The following is a 26,924-nucleotide window of genomic DNA, read 5'->3' on the forward strand; positions in this document are numbered from 1 at the left end:
AATCTAAAAGGGACTTAGGCCTGTACTTCTATTGATGGAATCATTGTAGGAGAACTCTGCTTGAGGTAGAATAGTATCCAATGCAACACTATAGTCTTTAGTAAGACATTTGAGAAGGTTACCTAGTGACCTATTAGTAACCTCAGTCTACCCATCTAATTGGGGATGATAGGTAGATGACATGGCAAGACTTGTTCCTAGTCTCTTCCACAGGGTTTGCCAAAAGTGTCCCACAAACTTTAGGTCTCTATCTGACACAATAGAAAGAGGAAGTCCATGAAGTCTTACAACCTTTTTAAAGAAAAAGCCTGCTATACTGGAGGCATCATGAGTGGACTTACAAGGTAAAAAGTGTGCCATTTTGGAAAATCTATCCACAACTACATATATGCTATCATAACCAGACTTGGTCCTTGGGAAACCCAAAACAAAGTACATACTATCTGAATCCCAAGGCTTTGTAGGCATAGGTAATGGGGTATACAAACCTTGATTAGAACTTATCCTTTTAGCCCTTTAACAAATCAAACAAGTTCCTACAAATCTCCTAACATTTGATTGCATTTTAGGCCAAAAGTAAAATCTTCTTATCAATTGCACTGTCTTGTCAAGACCAAAGTGATCAGCTAGGCTTCTACAATGCTTCTCCTTTATTATATTTTCCCTCACAGAACACTGAGGTATACAAAGTTGACTTCCTTTGAACAAAAGGTCCTCTTGAATGATATAATCTGCAAAATTAGTATGGTATCTATCCCTTAGTTCCATATACACTTGGTAAGCTTCATGAAAGTCTTCATCAACATAACAAATATCTTTCAAAGTAGAAATACCAACACTCTCCATCTAGATCTCTTGAATGGCTAGATTCCTCCTACTCAAGGCATCAACTACCTTATTGGCTACTCCTTTCTTACGCTTGATAGAGAAGGTATATGACTACAAGTGCTCCATCCATTTGATATGTCTATGATTTAGCTTCTCCCGTCTATTCAGAAAACTCAAAGCTTGATTGTCAGTATAAACAATAAATTCTTTATGTAACAAGTAGTGCCTCTACTCTTTAAGTGATTGAACCATAGCATAGAGTTCTAGATTATAAGTAGATTACTTTTGTTTTTCCTTATTAAGCTTCTCACTAAAAAAGGCCACAGGTCTGCCATCTTGACTTAAGACACCACCAATTTCCCTCTTACTTTCACACTCAATGACTTTGTTAAAATTAGGTAAGACCAAGCTAGGTTGTTGTGTTACCTTTGTTTTAAAATATTCAAATGACTAATCTACATCTTTAGTCCATTGAAATTGACATTCCTTCCCCCCCATAACATTATCAATCATTGATGCACTTATCCCACTAAAATTTCTCACAAACTTCTTGTAAAAGCTAGTAAGACCATGAAAAATCTTTACCTCACGAACAAAATTTGGAGTAGGCCAATTCAATATGGCTTCAATCTTATAAGGATCCATCTTTAGGTTGCCTTTGGAGATGACAAACCCAAGAAACACAAGCTCTTCCTACCAAAACACACACTTTTGCATGTTGATCTTCAACTGCGCCTCATGTAGCCTTTTCAAAACCATATCAAGATTTGTTAGATGTCCATGCTTATCCTTGCTAAAAATCTAGATGTCATCTAGATACACAACAATAAAAACGTTTACGAAAGGTTTAAGGACTTCATTCATCAATCTCACAAAGGTTCTTGGAGCATTGGAAATGCGAAAAGACATCACAACCCATTCAAGCAATCCCTCTTTTGTCTTGAAGGCAGTCTTCCACTCATCCCTCTCTCTAATTCTGATTTGGTGGTAGCCAATCTTCAAATCAATCTTGGAGTAGTATCTTGCATTTCCCAAACAATCCATAAGATCCTCTATTCTAGGCATTAGAAACCTATACCTGATAGTTATCCTGTTGATGATTCTAGAGTCCATATATAGCCTCCATGTACCTTCCTTCTTAGGAGCTAGTACTATTGGAACAACACAAGGGCTAATGCTCTTCCTTATGAAGCCCTTTTTTAATAATCCTTGAATCTACCTTGCTACGTCAACATTCCACTTTGGAGTTAATTTGTATGCAACCTTGTTAGGCAGAGTGGAGCTAGGAATGGGGTCTATTCAATGACTTATCTCCATTTTAGGTGGTAATGTATCTATGGTTTCATTAGTAATTATCCCCCTATTCTGATCCAATAGGTTTGTAACTTCTTTTGGGCTAACTTTCCTCAATGTCTCTTGTGTTTGGTTCTCCTTTCTAGGTGCATTATCCTTAGGTTTCACTACAAAAATAAAGCATGACATTTTGTCCTCTTTTAATCCCTTTAAGAACTCCTTTTTACCTACTAACATGACTATACTAGGTACACTCTTCTCCTTAGTTTCACCCACCAATGGTGTCATAGTGTAGGTTTCTCCATCTTTGGTCAAGGTATATACATTGGCATTTCCTTTAGGTTGAGCATTTGTGTCATATTGCCAAGTCCTGCCAAGAAGAAGATAAGCATCCATATCCACAATGTCACATAATACTTTATCCCTATATTCCCCAATTTGAAACTCAACATAACACTGCTCATTTACTAAAGTCTGCTGCTCCTTACTTAGCCAAGATACCTTGTAAGGATTAGGGTGTGGGATTCTACTTATACTTAGTTTATTCACCATTTCACTAGAAGCTAAATTTTTAGTAGACCCTGAATCGACAATAACTTTACATACCTTTTCTTTCACCTTGCAGGCTGTCTTGAAAATTGATTTTCTTTGAGGAGGCTCTTGGTTAAGTGGCACCAAAAGTGATCTATGGAACATTAAACTCTCTCTTGTCTCAGGGCTTGCATGTTTTGAAGAAGATGTAATAGTATGGAATGAGGTAGTACTTTGACAATCTTCATCTTGAAGCAACTGAATCCTCCTTTCACCTTGGTTGGTTGCACCTATCTTTTCTTGACACCTAAAGGACTGATATCCCACTTGGTTACATGAAAAAAACCTTACAGGTAACACATTTTTCCTCTACCTCCAAATCTTCCTCTTGGACTAAGTCTCCTTACCCTAAAGGAGCCTTTGCTACTATTGTCATTCTTTGCCCCTTGATTGCTGCTAGACTCTCCTTGTTGTCTAGAATAGTTTCCTCGTCCAAAGAATATGCCCCTTCCTCTGAAAGTATTTCCTCTTCGTCCTCTATTATTTTTTTCACCTTTCCTCTTTTTCATTTCCTCAATCCTGAGGGTTGGTTAGTAACATTTGTGGATTGATTCCACTGACACTAAAGTTAACTCATCTTGGATATTATATTTAAGCCCATTAATGTACCTTGCTAGTTTTTGTTTCTCATTCTCATACAATTTAGACCTAGGGGTTAAGGTATGAAATTATTGAGTGTAGGCTTTTACATCCATGTCCTACTGCTTGAGATTATGTAGCTTCTTATGGAACATCACCTCATAATACTTAGGTACAAACTCCTTCATGATTTTTGCCATCATTCTTTTCCATGTAGAAATGGGCTACTTCTCTTCCTCTACTCTTTCATTTTGGAGAAAGTTCCACCAACTTAGGGGTGGACCTTTCAATTTATATTTTTCCACTTTAACTCTCTGATTAGCAAGTATTTCTCCAGCTTCAAAATGGTTCTCAAGAGCATCTAACCATTCCATGCATGCTTCTGGTTCCAACTTCCCATCAAATATGGGTAAGTCTCCTTTATCTTTTCTTCCTACGCTCTGGAGGGTTGTTACCATGATCCTTTGATCTTTAGGCATGTTAAGAAAGTTGTCTCCCTCTTCTTCTTCTTCTTCTTCTTCCTCAGACTCTTCATGCTCTCCTCTTCTTACTTGCCCCTTCAACTTGTCAAGTTCTATCTTTATTGCCCTGTTCTCCTCTCTAACTGCCTTGCTCTTAGCGATTTGTTCTTTTACAATCTTTTCCAATTCAATGTTGGTTATTCTTAGAGTAATCTCTTCTCCTTCTGCCATCTTGTTCTCCTAGTTAGATTCTAAGTGGTTCTGATACCACTTGATGTAGAGTGCTCAAATCGAAAGTTTGATAGAACTACAACTATAACACTTAAGGTAACTTTACCTTTCTCCACCTTCTAGAGTCCTTAAAGACTTCTTTAAAAAGTTTCAACACAATGCCAACCTTCCACACAACTCTCCAAGTTTTCATGATTTCTTTCCCTATCAACAATTCTAGGGATCAACAATGGTAAAATGGGCTAAAACTAAGAAATGGACTCCCACCTATTCCTTGGGTTAAACTCACACCTAGGACCTTTCAAGGAACATTCAAGGATGAGACTTCAACAACTGTATGACTTCCACAAGTCCTACTTTGCAATTTTGTTCTCAATAGGCACAATTCTCCTTGTAGCCCTTTTTAAGGTTTTAGGATAGTAACTTGGTTTTTCTCTACTAGACTTGGCAAAAAAACTAGGGTTTTGGATACCCTTTTGGAAGTTACATAATCCCTAAAGCACCAATTCTCTAACCTACTCCAACACCCCTAAACCTACACAAGCCTCACATGCCTAATTGGCCAAATCAAGCCTGGATCACTTGGAATGATTTGTTGTTGTTGAAGTTCCTACCTAACCTCTTCCACCAAGAAATGATTACTTGCCAAGTTTCACAACTTTATTCCAAGCCCTGTCCACAAAATCAACATTTTTGTGACTAAAAAAATAGCAATTTTAGTCTAGGGCACATTCATTTACCTCATGGACTACCTTAGAAAAATATATAACTTAGGAATATTAAAATACATACCCTAACCTTGCAAATCCCAAAAAGCCATTGATAACCAACCATAGAAATGTAGGTTTGGGCCACATCTTGCTTGAAACCCTCAATTTAAGGTTTTTAAAACCTACTAGTAAAGAAAATGCTCTAACTTGCTTTAGACTAAACCAATCAGGATGAAATAAAATGCAACATACTCTACACTCAAAAATCTTTCAAATCATGCAACTAGATTTGGTCTCTCAATCCATACAGTTTTGTACAATAATAAAATGCTTAGAAAATCTGTGTATTAGATATGGAAAACTTGCTGAACATTTACCTACTTTCTCCTCTGACTTCATAGAGGCTACTAGCATCCAAATACATCGTTCCCAATTGATAACAAGTTGGTTTAAGTAGTTACATGACTAGTTGTAATATTTTGTGAAAAAATGTCAAAATTACAAAAAGTTGTCTACAACTTTTCTTGCAAAATGCAATTTTGCACTAACACTTCCTAGGATTTAACCGCTTAGTCATTTGCAATACTTAGGACCCAAATAAGATGTAATGACTCACAAATCATTCCTAGAGTCAACTTATTAGCTAAAAACATGAAAAAGCAAGATCCTAAGGAGTAAGGCAACTTAGGCTTGTATGACACCTCAAGTTCCTTGACCTTACAAGGATCAATTTATTACAATAAGAAAAATTAACATATTTGAATGAGGTGGATCATCACCCCTTGTCTTCCATTAGGAATCTCCTTCAATTTGATGAGATGATCTGTTAGTCACCTATGTGCCTCTAACCGATAAGGTTTGGTATACCAGATTAAGGGCCACGACCAAAAAATCACTTAATCTCTTGTATTTTCAAAAAGGGCATTGGAATCTCAAATTTGTTTGGAGTTTTTGTGAAATAAGTCCTAAAAATTAATTTGATCAATCTAATTCAATTAGGTCTCCCCACTAGGCTTGATTGGACAAACTGCCTTGTGGGTCTATAAGGGTGTGTTCAAAAGTATTAAATTTAAGGAAAAAATAGGTTTTGAAGGGAACTGAAACCATTTAACAAAAGCTAAAGATCATCATTAAGAACCACTGAATTTTGCAAGGACCTGAAACCTAAATTTTCCAACAAAACACAAAAAAAAATATTTTACAAGGACCTGAAATAGAAAAAGTAATCTAAACAGAAAACACAACTAGGTTTTATAAGGACCTAGAACCTAAAGATTAAACAAAGAGTTGGAAATAAAAATAGGACCAACAAAACAGAACGGACCAACAACCAGAAAACCAATGACCACAACCAACACCTATAATAGCTCTTTTATGATCTTCTCAACTTCCTTACCTATCTTTGTAGTACTCTAGATAATATCAGCCATGGCAAAATTAGGAACCTTAGGTGCCTCAGTAGTCTTTTTCATCATACTTTGCCTAGTTCTCTTGCTAGGTCCACTAGGACTCTTCACACCAACATTATTTGGAGACATAATCTCCTTGTTGCTTTTCTTTCCTAAACTAGTTGCTGCAACACATAAATTGGAAGTAACCAACTCCCTCCTTAGCTCACTATCCTTGATTAATTGTTAGAGTTCCAGCTCATACTCCTTAATTTTTTCGGGAGTGTTACCAACTCAATTTTCCAGATGGGCTCTCATGGCTCGTTCGTGATCGAACTCTTTCTAAATATTTTTGACTTTTTTCTTAAGCACTATTATCTCATTGTAAAGCCAAGAGTCATGTTGAATGGAAGCCTTGACTTTGAGCTTGGTAGTGTGAAGGAAAGATAACTTCTCCTGATGAGACTCATCTCTGCATCCATCATCTACCCTAGTTGTAGAGTCAATACTGACTTGGATCTTAGTATTTATGTCCTACTTCTGGTTAGGCTCATCTTTCTTCTCCTTGCTTAGGTTGTGCTCTTTCATAACAAGGGCATTACCCTCATTTTTCTTTTCTATATCCATGTCCATTTTCTCCTTACTCAAATTCATTTTAGAAGGTGAAGGGTGATCACTATGTTTCCCCTATTCATCCCTTAATGCTTTCGACCCTGCATTAGACTTAGTTTTAGTATCTTTTTTATCTCCACATTATCCTTGTCGGTAGACATGCCTCTACTCCCAGAATAATCATCCAAGTTTGAAGTGAGGTCCTCTGTTTTTGCGTTGGCATCATCTTCAGTAGAGTTTTTAGAGTTTGTTACTTCCTCGACATTTTTCTTTTTAGTCTCCATTTTATTTCCCTTTTTGGTATAGTGTGTTCAAAAGTTGTGTTGGATTAAATTGATCATAATAAAGTTCTTAGATTCACCCCTAATTAAAGGAAGTCAATTTGATGATTTTTTTCACAATTCAACTTATAAAAAGTGTTAGTTGTTTTTGAAGCTTGATAGGATTGGAAACCTATCATACATGTTCATGGGCTCATAATGATTGTTATACTATTTTAAGAATTTTAGAGTCTCATAATATCATAAAGGGAAAAACCCTAGTTATTGATCAATCCTAAAGCTTATGTGCTCTTGTGTCTATGTAGCAAAGCCTATGGTCAAGCTTTCCCTATTCACTTTGCATCAAAGTGGTATCGAAGCATGATTGTTAGGATTTTGGGTAAAAGTATATGTTATATTATGAGTGTTAAGCATATAACACATAGGTTACATAGATGCCTCTGAAGGGAATGACTGCAAAAGTTGCAAGAATATTCCAAGAGATGGAGGAACTAAGAGGAAGATGGCATTTGAAGTCAACAGAATCAGGCATTTGGAAGAAAGCTAGGAAAGTCCAGGTTGGATAGGTTATTGTTTGAGAATGATGGAGGGGTTGAGGAGAAAGCCCCAAGGTAAGAAAAGGTACCTGCAGAGTAGAGATGCCTATTGGCAGCCCTTAAATTAGTTGGAAGAAAGGCCTTAGATGATTGAGAAGATATCACTGCCGTTGATGGTAAACTTGCCGTAGATGTTTTCTTGGATTGGATTGAGGCTCTCAACAATCTCTTTGAATTTGAGGAAGTTCATGCCAATCTAAAGGTGAATGTAACCAAGTCCAAATTGAGGGGTGTTACCTTGACTTGGTTGAACTTTGTTCAAGACGAAAGGGTTAGACATGGAGACAACTCCATCAGCACATGGAACTTGATGGTTTATAAGATCAATGAGATATATATTCCAGAGGATTATGAAATCTAGTTGCATAGGAAGAAGTAGAATCTCACACAAAAGGACATGGATATCGATGCCTATACTTAGGAATTTCATAATCTTAGTTTGATATCCAAACAAGAGGAAAGAGAAAATAAGGTAGAGAGGTATATGAATGGATTGAAGTACAATAAAAAAAATGAATTGGCACTTTTCCCCTTGATATAGTCCATTGGTGCCATCAACTAGTAGTAAGTGTAGAAGAAAAACTAAATAGGAAGCATGATCAAAACAAAAGTGGTAGAGGTAACAAAAATTTTAAAGGAAGAGGAACATCAAATTGGAGGGGTCAAAGACCAAGGCCACAAGGATAAAAAATCCAAGGAAAGCAAGAAGAATCAGGTTCTAGAGGGAATTCAAGAGTTAGAAGACCAAATGTAAGATAAATATTTGGAGGAAGGAATGTAGGACAATTGATGTGTTTTAATTGCAATAAGCTTAGTCACCATGCAAGTAGATGTCCAATGAGAGATAGATCAAGAAATTAAAGAGAAAGAAGAACCTAGTTGGTGGAGACACAAAGTATCGATTCACAATCTAAGGATCTTGATCTTGAAGGAGTGTCCTTGATGATGAGGAAAGCATTATTAAAGGTCCTTTCCACACTGAAACCACCACAAAGGAAGAATCTATTCATAATCAAATGCAAAATCCATGAGAAGGTATGTAATCTTCTTATTGATTTTTGATCAATAGAGAATCTAGAATCCCAAGAAATGATGCAAAGATTGAATTTAACTAGAATTCCTCATCCTTATCCCTATCATATTTCATGGCTAACTAAGGGGAAACAAACTTTCGTAAATGAACAAGCATGGGTAGAATTTTCCATTGGGGAATATAAGGATAATTTTTTATGTGATGTTGTGGAAATGGATGCATGCCATTTATTGCTTGGTAGGCCTTGGCATCATGATGTAGATTTTACACATAATGGTAGAAAGAACACATATAATTGTTAAAAATGGAATCACATATACAATGAAGCCTTTACCTGATCAAAAGATAGAACAAGAAACTATTGTCATACTTGTATGAGAAAACGTAGAAGATCACCCCATTGCTATTTTGCATTGAGTGTAGAAGATCTGGGGTCATTATTTTATTTATTAAGGATTAGGGTAATGGAAATGTATTGAAGAAAATAAATATAATCTTAGGTATACTCACCTTAATTTTGTAGAGTTCAAAGAGGAGAAATCATTGTTTCTTTGTCAGTCGGTCCTAGTATTTGATTAGATGTGGCATGCATAGGAAATAACTTCACTTTAGGCATGTTTCCTCTCAAATTGGGTAGTTTAAATTTTGTCAAATCAGGAGCCAACATTTTGGTTGGCGGTGCAGGTGTGTGTGGGAAAAGATATTCAAAGCTTCTATACTAGCTATTGATCTAGAGATGGGACCATGATCCATATAGGTACCTTGAGCCTAGGAATCCTATTAGGGGAGTCAGCTACCCAAATTGGGCACTAGAGGATTTTTATTCTTGTTTGGTTTTATGATGTTTTATTTACATCTTTATTGTGATTTTAGTTTTATGATTGAAAGTCTAAATATTTATTTATTTGAGTATATATAGGTACACACACATATACCCAAATACATATACATATATATGATACTACTTGGATGTGATGTTATCTCTTGCATAATTAAATTGCAATCTTTATAACTAAAAGTGAAAAATAAAATAAATAAAATAGATAAAAGAAATTAACAATGTTTATGAGATTTTAACTCAGAACCTTCCACCATTCAATTTCACCCACAACCAACTTGCCCACTTAGCTCTTCATGAATCTTTAATAAGAAAATAACATTGAACTGATGACTTAGTAAGATCTTGTAGAAGGCTAAGAATAGAAAAAGGTCACAAAGTTTAAACCCATGACCCATGTGTTGGCTCCTGATTTGATAGGGTTTCAAATACCTTGTGAAGTGGTAGGGGAAACCTAGGTATCAACTATAGACCATAACAGATATTCCCACACAAATCAGTAGGACCAACTAACAAGACTTAGCAGTCTTGTTCCCTTTGAATTCTACAAGATTTAGATAGGTATACCTAGGGATTCATTATATTTCTTTTTGACAACAACAACCTCAACAAATTTACTCTTTATAGAAGACATTTGTCTTCAATTCTTTTAACTTGGAGCCTACACAATGAATGCAATTAAGCTACTATTCCATACCCTAGATCTTTTCTCTAAATCAAGCAAAGACCATCTTTCAAGATCTACAAACAAAAACATAAGATATTTGTCTTTGATTTATGAAATTTAATATTGTGCAACCTTTCAAGGTATGTTTAATACCCACTCATGATTAGTGCTTTATCCTTTTGGGCAATTTACTCACAGGACTTGAACATAACCTAATGGGTCTATCTCACAAAGAGAACATTAGTGCTCAATTCAAAATCCTATACTTATTAGATCCTTTTGTGGTATTTTCAATTCCCTCAAATCACATCAAACATTTACATAATCACTTTGATAAAAAAAAAAACATGAACTAAGGTATAACACTAAAAGAATCATAATTGGATCCTAGAATACTTGTTCTTGAGCCTCAGAAAATTTGAATATTACATAAAGAGAGACAAGCTCAGAATTGGGCACTTAAAATATTTCTTTCTTTATATTAATTTTTCTTGAAAAATAATACATTCCTTATATTGAAACTCTATGAATATCAACTCAAAATAGATATGCAATTCTACGCTTCACAATTCTAAATCAGGAAATATTACATAGTAAATGCATTGACTATGAGAAAACATAGAAAAATATATTCCTTTCAAAATTCTCAAACCATTCTCTAGACTTGGGAACTCACCTATATAGTCGAGTTGCAATAAAATTTAGGCATAGAGACTAAGACACATGTCATCTTTTAATTGCACATACCATCCTATTACAAACAAACACATGACTACTTTAGAAAAGTGAATGCTATTAATAATCAATAATATGATGTGACATTCCTGGGGTTACGTGCTTGGCTATTATTACAACTTTTACCCAAGTTATTCCTTACAAAATGGAAAACAAGCTCCAAAAATTATTTAATTTTGTGGGGTCCTCGTGATTTGAATCATCATCTAGAATATACTTTCTTACCCATTCATGGTACTCATCGTAACTTGACCATGTGTGTCTAAGGATTTAATCTGCCACTTGCATGTAGGGGTTTTATTTTATTGTAGCACAGGTAACTTTCTTTTCAAAAATTTCATAAAATACATATGATTAAGCAAATTGGAAAATGCATTCCCAAAGAAGTGTCATATTCATATTTTTTTCCTATAATCTTCACCATGTCATTTACTTTGGTGATGGCTTCATTCCTCCCATTAGCAAACTCTTTGATATCTTTGTTGTTATCTAAAAGTGGTAGTGTCGAGTTGTCTTGAAAGCCTTCTATCATATTTTTGAATTCTATCAATTTACTTTCAATGTAGTTAGGTAGCACCTATAAATTCTTAAGTGATTTGACAATCTTGGCTGTACACATAACGTTTTGAGGAGCATTAGGATCTATCTCGAAACATAACTCTACCTTTTTCATCTTCTCAATCCTACTTACCCACTTTTGGTATGTTGGGTTAACCAACATTCTATGATACTCCATTTTGTTGACGATCAGATATAATATCTTGCATACTTCATGGAGTCTAAACAACTTGGAATTCATCTTTTCATGTAACATCATTAATGCAGTTCTAACAATAATCTCTTTGTCATAGTCAGGTTTCTCTTTATCATTTTTCAAGTGCATCTTCAAATCCACTACCTCCTTTATTAAAACATCATTATTTTTTTACCTCTTTTGATACGAGTTTGTTGTAATTGAACTGTTGGAACAAATCCCACTATACTCAATTGGTTGGATGGGCTTTCTTGACCTTTCCCTGATGAATCATTGATGTTAGGATCCTTCATTGCCTCTAACTTGGTTATTCTATTTTCCAAAAAAATTATTTTACTTTATTGATTAATATTTTCTTTTGTCCTTTGCTCATATACTGAAAAAATAGGTTGTATCTCTCCTACAACTGCTCATATCCTTTTTACGTTCATTCTGCAACATTATGAACATAGGTAACATGTTCCTACATATTCTTAGTGGAATGCAAAATTTTATCATACTCCACTTGTTATAAAACCAAACTCTCTTTGACTCTACAGTCATCATCAACATTTTGACAAAAAAAGGAAGGTAGAAAAGAGGAAGTAGCTAAGACAACTAAATCTTCACTGTAATAAATTCCAAATGTGGACCTTTCAACTTCCTTCTTAGCCCTCTTTAATCTCATGTCTTTCATGATTAAAATAAATGCTATTGCATCTTAAATATTGAGGTTTGGAAATAATTGGATCCTTGATTGTTTTACAATTCTCCTCCCTTCTTCTGGGATAATAGAATCAAACTTAATCATCATTTCATGCTCCATTTCTTGACCGAGGTCATCAGGATCATCATTTTCATTTTGTATTCTTTTTTCTTCAAGCTTTTGGAGACAATCCTCCCAATAAAAATTTCTTGAATGGGACTAATTTGAAAAATTCATCATCAGTCACATCTACCTTACAAGACTCTCTTCTCAACTTTGGGAAGAGGCCTTTTATCTCTTGTATTGTGATATCATAAATTGGTGCCCCAGGAACTTGAAGATCTCTCCCTGCTAAACCTTCTTTAGTGACATAGATGTATTCTTCTTCTTCATCATCATCTTCACAAGGAAGATTCAATCCCTCCAATTGTTCCTCATCTGAAATGTTTTCTGTATCCCTTGGGGCATCTCTTTCACCAACCTCTCTTTCATCGAGGATATCATCAGGATTCATTTCATGTGGTATGGTTATAGAAGGTGGTCTTAGCGATTTTGGAGAAGGAGATCTTCTTACTAGGTTTTATGCTTCTAGTGCTTCTAGACTTACTATCTCAAGTGTCCTTAAATTAATTGGTCTCTTTTCTAGTTTCCTTTTGATATACTCGTAAACCCTCTAGAGTTTCAGTCTTCTTCTTTGACTCATCACCATGAGTTTGTGACTTTTCTCTCATCCTCTTCCATCCTCTTCTTTCTTTAGGGACTACATCAACAAATTGCAATAACACATTTGAACTTTTAGCATCATCTACAAAAGTTACCTTCGTCTTCTTTATTCCCCCAAACTTTTCATTCATAGTATCATGTACACTCAATAAATTATCAAAAAGTATTTTCAACTTCTGATCCATGCCCTTATAGTTTGAGAGTGGATCATAACTTGGATCCTCCTCCCAAATTTCCCCCAATATCTCATGATATGTACGCCAATATGCTTTCTTTCTTTTTGAGATTTGAAATCTTCATTATTTTTGATGATGTCCACTAGATAATCAAATTCATGTTTACCTCTAGTCACCTCGTTGACTTTTTATATAGAAACCCTCTATGTCATTCAACCTTTTTGAATTAACTTCCAAATTGTATGGTCTAAAAAACTATGCCAAATCATTCCTTCCCTCTTTAATGATTGTAAAGTGGTGAAAAACTATAAGATCTGGAAAGAAAGTTCCTTTTTGGGCCTTTTCTATTGGGAAATCAGTATCTTGAAGCATGACAATTTGCCTCATGACTTCAAGAAAACCAATCCTCAATGAAACATATTTGGGAAACACAAAAGGCCTTCTTAGAAATCCATATATTTTGATAATTGTGGTACGAGGGTAAAAATATATATCCCACCATTGATGACACATCTTTGGTTTTGTATTAAAATCAATTGGCCTCAAGAAAATTCTCAAAGAGTGAGGAAAATCATTAATAATTGGCAGAATCCTTTTTTTGAGGGAAAATCCAAAATCATTTTCAAATAACACAAAACTGGAATACTTCCAATCCATTGGCAAGATGGTGGATCATAACTGAACATGTAACACTTCATCATCCTTTTCAAATTATAGAGTCATACATTGCACAAAGTAACCTTGTTATGAAAAAGAATCATGTCAATGAGCAACATCATTATATTGAGAAGCCATAGGCCCATCTCCTAGACATTTGTCTTGATCCCACTATGTTTCCACACAAAGAAATAAATCTTGTGAACAAGTGGTGGCCGTTGATTTCCTTCAATTTTTGGCTTAAAAGTAATAAGTGTCTGGTCCCACCATCGACCACGTGGAAACATCACACATTATTGCTAGAAGAGATGTTAGAGATTGAGGAGAAATGGGTACATTGATTTGAGGCCCCACCATTTCATGTGCTTAAAATCAATTAATGTTTAAGACCAAAGTTTAATTATTAATTAAAGTGTTGAACATGGGTGATATAAAAGTCAACACCTAGGATATTTACGAAGGTGCCTTAACTACGAAGAAGTAACCCTTGGCTTTTTTAGGGCATAGAACATATTTAAAACAAAAGGCATGAACAAGGTCATGACTTAATAACGACTAAGCTCAAACACAACATAACAACGTACACCCCTTTCTTTAAGTGAATTAAAAAGTACCAAATGAAAAGAACATATTTAGGGGATTTTCAATCTTGATCTAGAGTTTTAACCTCAAAACCCTTGCAACTAGGGCTTTTTCAACACAGGAAAATAATAATTGGCATAGGATCCAGAAAATAAGAACCCAAAAGGAAGAGAAGACTTTTACTCTGAAAAGCACACCATCACCATGTAGTGAGATGGTACAACTCAATCAATACACCAAAAAATATCTTTGGGATCGAACCTCCGTAACCACCTTGATAACTAGGCACAAGTTGGAAACATTTTTTTTGGCAACGAAAAATACATGAAATATTAAGGTAGATCTATAGTCAAAATGTTGGATATAAACTTGCACAAGGAGAATCTTGGGAAAATTAGAAGGAAGGAGGAAACTAGACCTTCTTGGAAGCCATAGGAGAACATGATGCTTGATGAATACACATAAGTTTCAAATACAATTTTTTTTTAGGAAACCAAGTAGTTCGTGATCATTTCCTTCTCATATTAAATCGATTAGACGAAGGAAAAAGAAAAGAGAAAATGAAAGTATTTATCTCTGCTTATGATTGTGATCTTAGTTCTCTATTTGTGTGATATTGCTTGGGTGTTTATGTATTTCATATTTCTTATTTTATCTTTGAATACCTTGGGATTGGAAATGGGTTACTAGGAGTTTAATCCCCTTGAGGAGGAGAATAGTAGGGTTCTTGCCTAGAGATTCAACACAAGCTATGTTAAGAAACCTCCATTTGGTTAGACCACTTTTGGGAATTCAATTTATAACATCCTTTATATTTTTTTAATAAATGTATAGCTATACTGAAAATATGCACATCCTTGTAAACACCCAATTGTCAGCCTTTTTCTAGCCTATCTGCATGTGTAGTATTTCTTTATATATGCATCAAATTAATAAATGTGCAATTATACTTAACGTATGCATGATTCTTCTTTACATATGCACTGCTTTAACATTTCTGCGGTTATGCTTTACATATGAGAAACTTTGTTGGATGAATGTACAATTCTTTTTAGGAAAAGGCACATGCATGGTTTCAATAAAAAAATGTGCCTTACTGCATGATAAATGCATAGATATGATAAAAGTTCAACAACAGAGGGTAGATGTGTAGGCATAACGAAAAAATGTGCATGCTTATAGTTGCTTGGTCAGTTTTCTTGTTGTTTTGGATATTTTTGGTTGCTCATCAATTTGTATTTCTTATTGTTACTCTTCATTTTGACCAAGGAAATTTTCTTATTCTTCTGATGTAAACATTCTTTTGGAGTTTGAGACATACTTTTGTTTTAGTTTCCTTGAGTAGGGAATAAACCCTAGGTGAGTGGCTCACCATAGGTACTGGGGTTCGGAAGGGGCTACAAGGGATTCTATGTTTGGAGATCAGATTTCTACGTACGCTAACTCCAATTTTGAGTTAGTTAATAAGTGATAAAATAACAATAATATGAACTTGGGTTTGGGTTTTGGGGTTTCACACTAAACAAGATAATTACGAAAGTAATGTTGGAGTACTTAGAGTAGCAATGCCCTATGTATCTTATAGGTCCCTACTTTAGGTGGTTGATCCCAACATTACTAGGTCATGCCTATCGTCATTGGAGTACTTAGGGGAAATAAATTCTATGCTATAGGATGATGTTAAGTCTGGGTGGTGGATCACAACACCTTAACAAGGTACAATGACACTCACCTAGATGTGGTTATAACCCCCCAGTCAAGCCTTGGCTCTTGATGGTCTTTTTGTGATCTATGGTCTTTCATCTTTGCATTTTAGTTGTTGTCCTTCTCTTGGGGTCAAGCATTAGTTCTAGCTTAGACCCCAATGGATCATGGTTTTGTTTCCTAGCTCGAGGGGTGCTTTTGTAGGGTCAACATGGTTGGGTGGAAAATTGTTTTGAGGCTTGCACGTTGTCTAATCTTAGAGTTTTATGGTGCTTATGGAGATACTTATGATGATACTTAGGAGATATTTCCAAATCAATATGCACTTGATGTATTTGAATCGATGTAACATGAAAATCCTAAAAGGGGAACTTGTTGTATTTAAAAGAAAGCATTGTAAAGGGTTGGGTAGATAGGAAAGAAGGGCTTTAATGGGAACTAATGATATGTGAAAATATGGTTGTTCTCTCCCTCTCTTGAAAGTTTATTAATGAAAAATGTTGCAGTTATTATTGTGTAAAACTTGGAAAGCATAATGCATCAAGTATTTATTAAGAAATGTGTCCTACATTTGTATTATGATCTTTACTTTTTAAGTGCAATTTGTTTGTATGAATATTGTAAATTGTGATTATATTTTAGAGGTAGGACTTGTTTATAATAATAAAACTTAAAATACTTTGAGGGAATGAATCCAGGTACTTAGTTGATACATAATCTATTGGAAAAAATGAATGTTATAAAAAAAATTTGTTACCAAACTTAGTAAAACTAGACCCAGTCTTGTCAAGTTCCCTAGCAGGGCATTACACCTTACCCTCATAAATTTCTATATCACTTATATTTAATGTGTTTGATTTAAATTAATACAAAGTTATTGTAGGATATGATGATGTACAAGAAGAAGAATATGCACAATGGCTTAAGGACTTGCCTTCCAACCAACCATTGGAGTTAGAAGCCATTTTGGACATAAAGGTGATGAAACAAACAAGGAGGAATACTTACAAGCACTACTACTACTTGGATGAATGAGTGAACTATCTTGAAAAAGTTTGGAAGAATTTTTTTCAAGGAAGAACTTGAGTTCTAATTCACAAGTGGAGTATGGGGAAAGAGTACCTCAACAATGATCAAATCTCTTGGAATTGCATTGAATCTAAATGGTCTATCTAGGAGGTCCTTATTTGTTTGCATAATGGAATATTTGGTTGTAATAAGGCCTATCTTGTAAAAAATCTTTTCCATGTGGTAGCACCTATAAGCCCATGCTCAAAGTTGGTCAAAAGGAATATTTTATTGTTTCTAGGTGTCTGAGATCATTTATAGTTGATTGGGACCTAATTAGGGTCTTAGAAAAAGTTTAATAGAACTAAGAGTGCAACTTTGTAAAAGATGCTAAAAAATTACAAAAGTTTCTCAAAAGTTACTTGACAACTTTTTGAGCAACATGCTAATCATGTGTTTTTTGGCCTCCTAGACCCGCCAGTGATCACCAACCTTCAAATTTTGGTTGGGACATGTTAGCATAAATTTTGATGGTATTTCTTTGGGCGAGTATCCTAAGCATTACTAGAGATTGACATATTGCATTCATGATTGCGTTTGTCATTGATGTCAACATAGTATTATTTTTGTAGAGACTGACATAGTAAAGGATAGAGCACGAGATCATACATATTAAGTGTTGATGAAGAGGTCAAGCACAGTTGAGGATATGTTATACAATATGTCCTGATGATGTGGAGAAGTACGTGTGTAGAAAGTCAAAGACATGTGAAAGTTATTTGTGATTTATAGAAGATAGTGTGTAGACAAAGTACCTGAGAAGTAGTTTGTGGTGTTTGGATTGTGTCTCCTAATAGGGATAGTAGCATGATGAGTGAAGTTAGATAGTGACACTAGACAACCTAATGATGATATCAATGAGTGCATGAGGTTCGAGGTCGCAAGTGTGAAAGGTTGTAGTTATTGTGAGCCGATAGTATTTTGTAATTATAAAAAGATGTAATGAATTATGTTATCTTAATGAGGTCCTATTATAATTAATTGGGAATGCCTCAAGGTGAACTCAGTGAATTATTTTGAGGACATGGTATAAAGGAAGGTTATTTTCCTTGTGATGAAATGTGAAGTGAATTGTGCGTAAGTGCAAATTGTGAAAGTAATATGTGAAGTTGGTAAATGAGATTAAGTGATCAAAGGGATTCATGTGATGCGAATTTGAAGATCTAGTATTGAGATCTGAAAGGTATTTGGTGTGGTATTGGCAGAGTAAGAGGATAGAGAAATAGTTTGAGTTGTAGAGATTAGTCTCATTGCTATTATTCTGAAAGGAATAATATAGAGGCTAGTTGGATAGTGAGTTTTCCCTCGAATCTATTTGGATAGTGGGTCCATCTACCTTCTACAATAGGGTTGGCACAACTCCTAACAGGGCTGGAATCTCCTCACAGGGATTCAAAGTCTCCTAATAAGGACTAATTTGTACAGAATGTATTTCATTGGATCCTAAAAAATTCCATCGCCTTATGAATTTTTTTAGTATTAGTACATAATTTTTTGGGTACCATTCCCATCCATTTTTCCCCTCTAGTCAAAGGTTTCCCTAGTTAACATATCTGGTGTTATCCTGTATGTGCATCTTCTTATGGCTAAGGTTTAATAAGGTTGATAATAACTATATTGATGAGATAATTTATTCAGCCCCTCTCTTAGTTACCTTGGTGGACTTTACTTTCTAAAAATTGGTATTAGAGCATTAGGTCCTTGAAGGAAAAGCTTAACAACTTAAGGAGATCAATGATGGGTCATTTTAGAAAATAAATTCCTAAGTTTGATGGAGTTAACTATGATAGCTAGAAAGAGAAGATGAAGACACATATGTTATGCATGGGTCTAGGATATTGGACGATGATGAAGAATGAAAATAAGATTGTGGAAGAAATAAATCTTGAAGAATGAAGTGAAGTTGAAAGAGATCTATTGTGTAACATGATTTCCAGAGAAGCACTATTGTTAGCTCTTCTTGAAAAATGAATATAGTCAAGTAAAATCCTTAGATTTATCTCATGAAATTTGGAAAGATTTTGAATTTACTTTTGAAGGTGATAAGAATGCTAAGAGAATCCGATTAAAAAATAAGATATGTTTGTTTGAAGAGGCTAAAATGTTGGAAGATGAATCTATAAGAAGTTATATTGGTAGAATATCAAAATTGTTACAGAATCAAGTCTTATAATGGATCTAGAGATGAAGATGAGATTATATGGAAGATCTTGAAAATCTTGACACCAAAATTCAAGAAGACATCACAAATGATTGAGAAAGTAATACCTTGTACTGAGAAATTTACTAGAGAGACTCTTCTTGGAAGATTGGAAGCAACATAAGTGAGCTTAAAATAGGTTGGAGATTTTCCTAGAGTGGAAATTTCTTTTAGTGCATTAAGTGTTCACCCTTCCTTATCAATAAGTGCAAGCACCGGTGGAGATTATGCTAGTAGTAGTAGATCCAAATTTGAGGAACATAGAAGGATTGAAGAAGGAATTACCTTACTTGTAAGGCGAGAACCAGATAATAAGAAAATCTTTAAATATTAGACTTGTGATGAATTTGGTCATTATGCTTCTAAATTTCCTAAAAGAATGAAAAAGTACAAAAAATAATTTCAAGTCTAGAACGCCTAGATATTGTTTATATTAAAATAAAGATGATGATTCCGATGAGAGAATTTAGAGTGAAAATGATGATGAGTTAGGATTTGTAGCTATAAAAGAAGAAAAACTTGAACTAGAAGTTAGAGAAGAGAAAGCCCTAGTGTTATAGGTTGAGAATAAATCTGATTGGATTGTAGATAGTGGTTTTTCACATCATATGACTGGTGGCATGAATAAATTTATTAATTTTAATAGTCATGATGGAGGAGTTTTTAGAGTCAATAACAATGTGACTTGTCATATCAAGGGAATAGGATCTATTACTCTTTATGGGAAAACTAAAACATATGATTTTTACCTTGATGGATTAAAGCATGACCTATTGAGTGTTGGACAACTAGTTGGTAAGGAATATTAGGTAGAATTCATAGAAAATACATGCATTATTAAGGAAAAATATGGTAAGTTGATAACCACTGGTTGTGGCATAAAAGGTTTTTTCATATAAACTTTGATAATATTGTGAAGGCAAGTAGTACATTTTTTGTGAGAGATTTATGAAAAATTGTGAACCCTACTAATGTTGTGTGATTGTTATTCAGTATAAAATTAAAGTTGGAAAATTCAATACAGTCTGAATTATATTTAGAATCATATCTCAGATCAAAGTTATAATTATTTGAAGATATATTACCACTGATCTCTATCAGAGATCCATAAACATTTACATGGTATCAGAGCCACATTGATATTAGAATTTTAGTCAATCTTATAATAGTTTTAAATCTATTAAAATATCTTCAATCTAAAAAATGGCGAGTCATGTAAGACTGGAAGAAAAAATTGAAGTAGCCTCAAACTTTGCATCATGAAAAATATGAGTAATGATCATACTACGAGAAATAAAAATAGAAGGATACATAGAGGAATATAAATATATGCTAGAGAATGATCCAAACAAAACAACCTGGAAAAGACATAACAATAAAGCTATGAAGATCATTATAGACTCTGTAAAAGATCACATCCTTCCATCAATATCAAGCCTAAAAATAGCTTATGAGATGTTTTCCACTATTAAGAATAATTTTGAAATTAATAACACCAATATATTTTTAACATTGAAACAACAACTACTATACATTAAAATGATCAATGGAGAGTCGATTACATCTTATTGTCTAAGAATCTCAGAATTAAAAGATCAACTTGTGACTATTGGAAATCAAGTAGGTGACAAAGAACTTTGTATTATAACACTAAAAGGATTACCCTTATCTTGGGAAACTTTTATTTGTGGACTAAGCTCTCGACCTAAACTTCCAAAATTTGAGCAACCTAAAAATGAATGTACTCAAGATGTGTCAAGATTAATCTCAAGAGGAATCAATTTAAATCAAGGGGGAGATATTCAAGCTCTTCAAGTTAATACCAAAAATGAAGGAAAGAAAGGTAAATTCAAATAGAAAAGAAAGGAATTTAACAAAACATACAAGAAAAGAGATTGGTGAAAAGTACAATGCCTCAAATGTGACAAATTTGATCATACTCATAACATCTATCCCAAACGGAAGAAAATTCAAGAAACACTGCTAGGAATCAAAGATACAAAGGATGAAAAAATTTGCATTCTACCTAGCACTCTCTAGTGAACTAAACACCCAAAAAAATACATGGATAATAGACAATGGAGCATCTTGTCATATCTCAAGTTTTAGAGACAAATTTGAAATCTTTGAAGGATACTCCTTTGAAGAAGTTACTATTGGGGATAACTCTAGACATCCAGTAAAAGGTATTGGATCGTGTTCAATTCAACTAAATATAGGTATCACTCTTCAACTAAAAAATGTTTTGTTTGTACTTGGCATAAAAAGAAATTTGGTCTCCATCTCGAACCTTGTAGACCAAGGGTATCAAATCACATTCCAAGAAGATAAAGTACTATCCTAGCCAAAAAACTCCAACATTAAGAATGCTATATCCATTGGATTTAGAAATGGAAGTCTATACAAACTTTGTAACCATCAAAATCTAGCTCTAAATCATGAATTCTCAAACAGTAATGAAATTTGACATAGAAGAGTAGGTCATCTTCATTTTCATGCTTTATCATCCATAGAGTAAATAGTAACAGGGTTACCTAGTTTAAAACTTGATTGTTTTGGTATATGCAAAGGATGTGCCTTAGGTAAAAACATAAAAGGACCTTCTCCAAAAGTGAACACAAATCCAAATTGGTACTTGAACTCATCCATATTGACTGATGTGGTTCTATGTATGTTCCTTCCCTAAGAGGAACTATGTAATTTTTGTAGATGACTCTTCTAGGAAAACTTAGATTTACTTCCTGTAACTTAAAGAATCAACCAAAGTATTATCAAAATTCAAAGAATTGAAAGCAGTATTTGAAAAGCAATCTGGACAGAAAATCAAAACCCTAAGATTAGACAATGGAGGCAAATACATTTTTGAAACTTTTAAAGCTTTTTGCATCTCTTTTGAGATTAAGAGGGAGTTTTCTTGTACCATATAATCTTCTCGATGGAATGGAGTTATAGAAAGGAAAAAAATAACTATTATTGTATCTAGTAGAGCTATGATGCATGATCAAAACCTTCACACCTCTTTTTGGGTTGAAGCTTCTAACACTGTAGTTTACATCCAATATAGATGTCCTCACTCAATATTGGGAAATACAACTCCTGAAGAAGTAATTACTAGAAACAAACCAAACTTAAGTCATCTAAGAATATTTGGGTGCCCTGTATATATTCACATCCCTAAAGAAAGAAGAACTAAACTAGAACCATCAAGAAAGAAGGACATATTTATCAGATATAATGAATCATCCAAAGGTTACAGGATTTATGTCCCTGGACAAACAAATATTGAAATCAATAGAGATGTAAAATTTTAAGAAGACATTTCTTTTCACCTCTCCAAGAACATTGATGAATCATACTCAGAACCAACTATTGAAGTAGGTGATGTCATGCCCTAATTTACAAGGCAAAACACAACCACACCATTTTTTTGAAAGGAAAACTAAAGATAAAGTTTATAGAACTATACTTGTTACAAACGTTTTGTCAAACTGCAGAGTGTTTGGACAACAATTCATGTTTCCTCGAGGATGGTAGAAGATACTAATTTGATCATCAGGTTTGGAGATGATAAAGTTAACTGGTGAAAAAGGAATTTGTTTTCATTAGATATCATACACTACAAGTTTCCACGAGGTGCCCTAACATTAATAGACCATAATAGCTAGGTGATGTTATTATATCAGATTCGCATCCTATCCTCGAGGTGAGAAATTATGTATGTAATTGTGTAACACAATATCTGCATCGATGTTGTTATAATGGATTCCATAGTTACTTTATGAAGTGTGTTTATGATTTCCCTAGGTAACAACTATAGCTTGCTACATTTTGTGCCCCATTTTGATCCTAAGTTATTATAGTAGGACTAATTCGATGAAAATCTTTCTTTATATCCTTTCACAACTTTAGCCAGCTAGATGTTTTACAGCTAGGTATTTTAAATCGTCTATCATTTACTCATTATCCATATCCTGATTACGTGTAGGATCATGGTGTGCCAAAAAGTGGCGATGTGAAAAAAATAGAGTTTGAACACGTCTAAAAGCGCTTCAAAATTTGCTCTGAGTTTTTTCCACTTATCTAGGTACCAAGCCTGGAAGGAAAGGCTGAGCTTTATCGGATATCCGATATTATTAGATATTCGATTTAATATCGGATATCCGATATTCATGGCATTATTATAATAATATAAAAACATTATATTATAACAATATAATACATTATAATATAATTTTATTAAATATAATATTATAATAATATTATAATATAATATTGTTATTAAATATATAATATAATATAATAATAATAATACTATAATATAATAATAATAATATTATTATATTATAATTTAAAATATAATATTGTTATTAAATATATAATATAATATAATAATAACAATAATAATATTATAATATAATAATAATATTATTATAATATTACAATCGTATAATATTATCCTATAATAATAATATTATATTATAATGTATTATATTATAATAATATAATATTTAATATTATAATATATTGTAATGTAATATAATATATATAATATAATATAATAATAAAAAATTATAATATATTATAAACTATAATAATATAATATAATATAATACATTATAATAATATAATATAATAATAATATTATGTTATAATAATATAATAATATAATATAATATTTATATTATAATATATATTAATTTAATATAATATATATAAAATATAATATAAAAATATATAAAATATAATATAATATAATATTTCAAAGCTATATGTTATATATCTTATATATAAAATATAATGGGCGATCGGATATTCGATTCAATATCGAATATTCGATATCCGATACCTGCGGCATTACATTTTAAAAAAGAACATACTCGCAGGCCCTTATTTCTCACATTTTGGGGGCCAGTATCGATGCGTGACCGGATATCAATTATAAAATCGAATATAATATATTGAGGTATGATTTTTTTTTTTTAAAACTAAATTTTAATCTAAATTCGATAGATTTTAGCATGATTTTTTTTGTTTTAGTTGAATCTAGGGTTTTTTTGAAAAAAAATATGTTAAAATTAAGGTTTTTTAAAAATATATATTACGTTTTGCAATTCAATAGGAATGGCTAATCAGAATGATGACAGTAAGGCAGGGAATAATATTCCTCGTAACCCCCCACCAAACGATCCAGTACCCCCACAAAATCGTCCACCAAACGATCCTCTACCCCCTCAAAACCCTCTCCGAATCAAAGATTTGATAAATGAAAATCTCATCGAGTTGAGAGGTTTCCATAGAATATATAATAATGTACCTGCATTGGCTCCTATGTTATCCATGTTAAACACCATAGTGGATAACATTAAAACCCTTACAAACCAACAAAATGCTGCTCTTTGTTGGTGTGATCAAATGCATGAGATGTTTGATGATGGTTTGGATTATGACGAGGTTGCGGCCCTCAACATAAGCAAAGACAATTTGGCCAGCCTTTTTGCAAACCCGAAAACAGGTTTACCAGTTGACCCAAAAAAATCCAAACTATCGATTAAATGGTGCACAAATGATGCCATACATGCAAACTTTTGGGATCATTGGTGGTTGGTCTTTGATATCCCTCCACATGGTAATTTAGACACACCATTTTATTTCCTTAGAAAATTATATGCTGAATTTGTATTGAAACTTAAAGTGAACTATTGGAGCATGAAGCCCAACATGGGCTTAGGACTAGGAGCTCCTCAGGATAGACCCTTTTCCCAGCAGAATAAAGTTGGCACTTTTGTCCCCCCACCGATATCTCCACTCCTCCTCGAGTGCAGCATCCAGATATTATGATAGAGGCTAGCTCTTAGATTATCAGAGCCATTCATAGGCTGAGTAGCCTAATGATATCTCAGGCTAGGTCAATCCTACCTCATCGTGTTGATGATGCTAGTGTTAGTTCATCATCGGCTAGCTCATCACATGTTTGTGTGTCTCACACTTACATTACGTGCAAGAATATTTTTTTGGGTCCCATAGGTGATCTTCCTAAGTATCATTTTTTATTAGATGAGGATACACCAGACACACACGTAGAGGCTACAGACCCTAATGCGAGAGAGGAGGGGAATGCAGAGGCATGTACTCCTTTGGTGTCGGTACATGTATATATATTTTTGTTATGACATATGTGATTTAAAGTTAATTTTTATAGTAGAATAATTTTAATTTTTAAGCCATATTGACTTTTATATGTATGTGATCTTCATTCACGTTTAGTTGATGACTGAGGAGGAGCTCAGATAGATTGATGATGCCATGCTCTCGGCCATTTCATTTTGCCTTGAGACATCTACGGTAGATTATGTTGTGTTTGCATTTTTTTTTCTATTTGATATTGTAGCATATATGGTTGCTAATATTTCTTTTATCTTGTAGGTAGCACCTGTCCCAGAGGGACAAAATGCGGAGGGTGAGCCAGGACGCACTGACAAAGGAAAGGTAATTAGGCACTTTCTATTTGATTAAATATCGATGCATTCTTGTAAAATGTTTGTGGTAATCCTATTTAATTACATTCTTTATTGTATATAGGGTGTTGCTACTGGTGATGAGCCTGTACAGATTTCGCATCTTAGACCATCAGGGATTTCCATTCGCACTAAGAGCCCCGTTGTATGTATAAGTATCATTTATTTTTTATTATCCTTATCTTCATAAATAAATTCAAAACTGATTTCTGTGATATTAACAACTACTATTTTGTATCTCATAGGAGACTCCTAGTGCACAGGAGGTCCAACGAGAGAGTTATGTAGATTTGATGACGTGGCCACTCACTCCTGAGGAGGAGCCTACAATAGTAATTTGTAGTTTGAATTCATGATTAAATATATTATAAATTTAACATGCTATGAATTATAATGTTATAGTTTAAATTGTAGATTCATCTGACAAAGATATTTGAACATATACAACCCACAATCAGAGAGGTACCAACATTTTCGAGGGTATACGAGAGGACTCCTGACCGATGCAGGAGGTCGATGAGAGAGGTATTTATAATGAAATTTTGATAGTATTAATCTCCATTACAAAAAAGATCATTATGCATTTGAGTAATTTAATGTTAGATATGTAGAATCATATAAATTTAGTAGTCTAACTTTGGGTTTTCCTTTTTTGTTTATGTAGGAGGCATCTGATCCACTTAGTGCAGTGAAGAGGCTGCATTTTGATCATCCACCAACACCCTAGGATAGTATAGTTTTCGTAGGATGCATCATGAGACATTTTGAGATGGCATATGCCACATTGTATACAGAAACATTGATATTATACACATTCTGATGGCATGATTAGCCACATTTTGTATATGGATCTATGTATTTTGATATATATTTGACTACTTTGTCTATGGATACATGATTGTTGATATATATTTGTGTAAAATTTTGTCTATGGATACATGTATTTTGATATTTATTTTTTTCATTTATGTGCACAATGATATACATATTAATTTAGTATCTAGTATTGTTCAATTT

At 33.7% G+C, this 26,924-nt stretch overlaps 1 long non-coding RNA gene across 1 annotated transcript in view; it reads left to right on the forward strand.

Annotated features, from left to right (window-relative positions):
* LOC149568317 (uncharacterized) overlaps nt 1-26,703 on the forward strand; it is a 111,805-nt gene extending 85,102 nt beyond the window's left edge. The window contains exons 2-6 of the long non-coding RNA XR_016361672.1: nt 25,816-25,878; nt 25,972-26,052; nt 26,153-26,239; nt 26,322-26,432; nt 26,572-26,703. This is a non-coding gene — a long non-coding RNA (uncharacterized LOC149568317). The remainder of the gene's footprint in view (nt 1-25,815; nt 25,879-25,971; nt 26,053-26,152; nt 26,240-26,321; nt 26,433-26,571) is intronic.
* The last annotated feature ends 221 nt before the right edge of the window (nt 26,704-26,924 follow it).

Source organism: Cupressus sempervirens, chromosome 3 (assembly GCF_028749045.1).
Source record: "Cupressus sempervirens isolate cs-2001-9-10 chromosome 3, ASM2874904v1, whole genome shotgun sequence".
NCBI classification, from domain to species: Eukaryota; Viridiplantae; Streptophyta; class Pinopsida; order Cupressales; family Cupressaceae; genus Cupressus; species Cupressus sempervirens.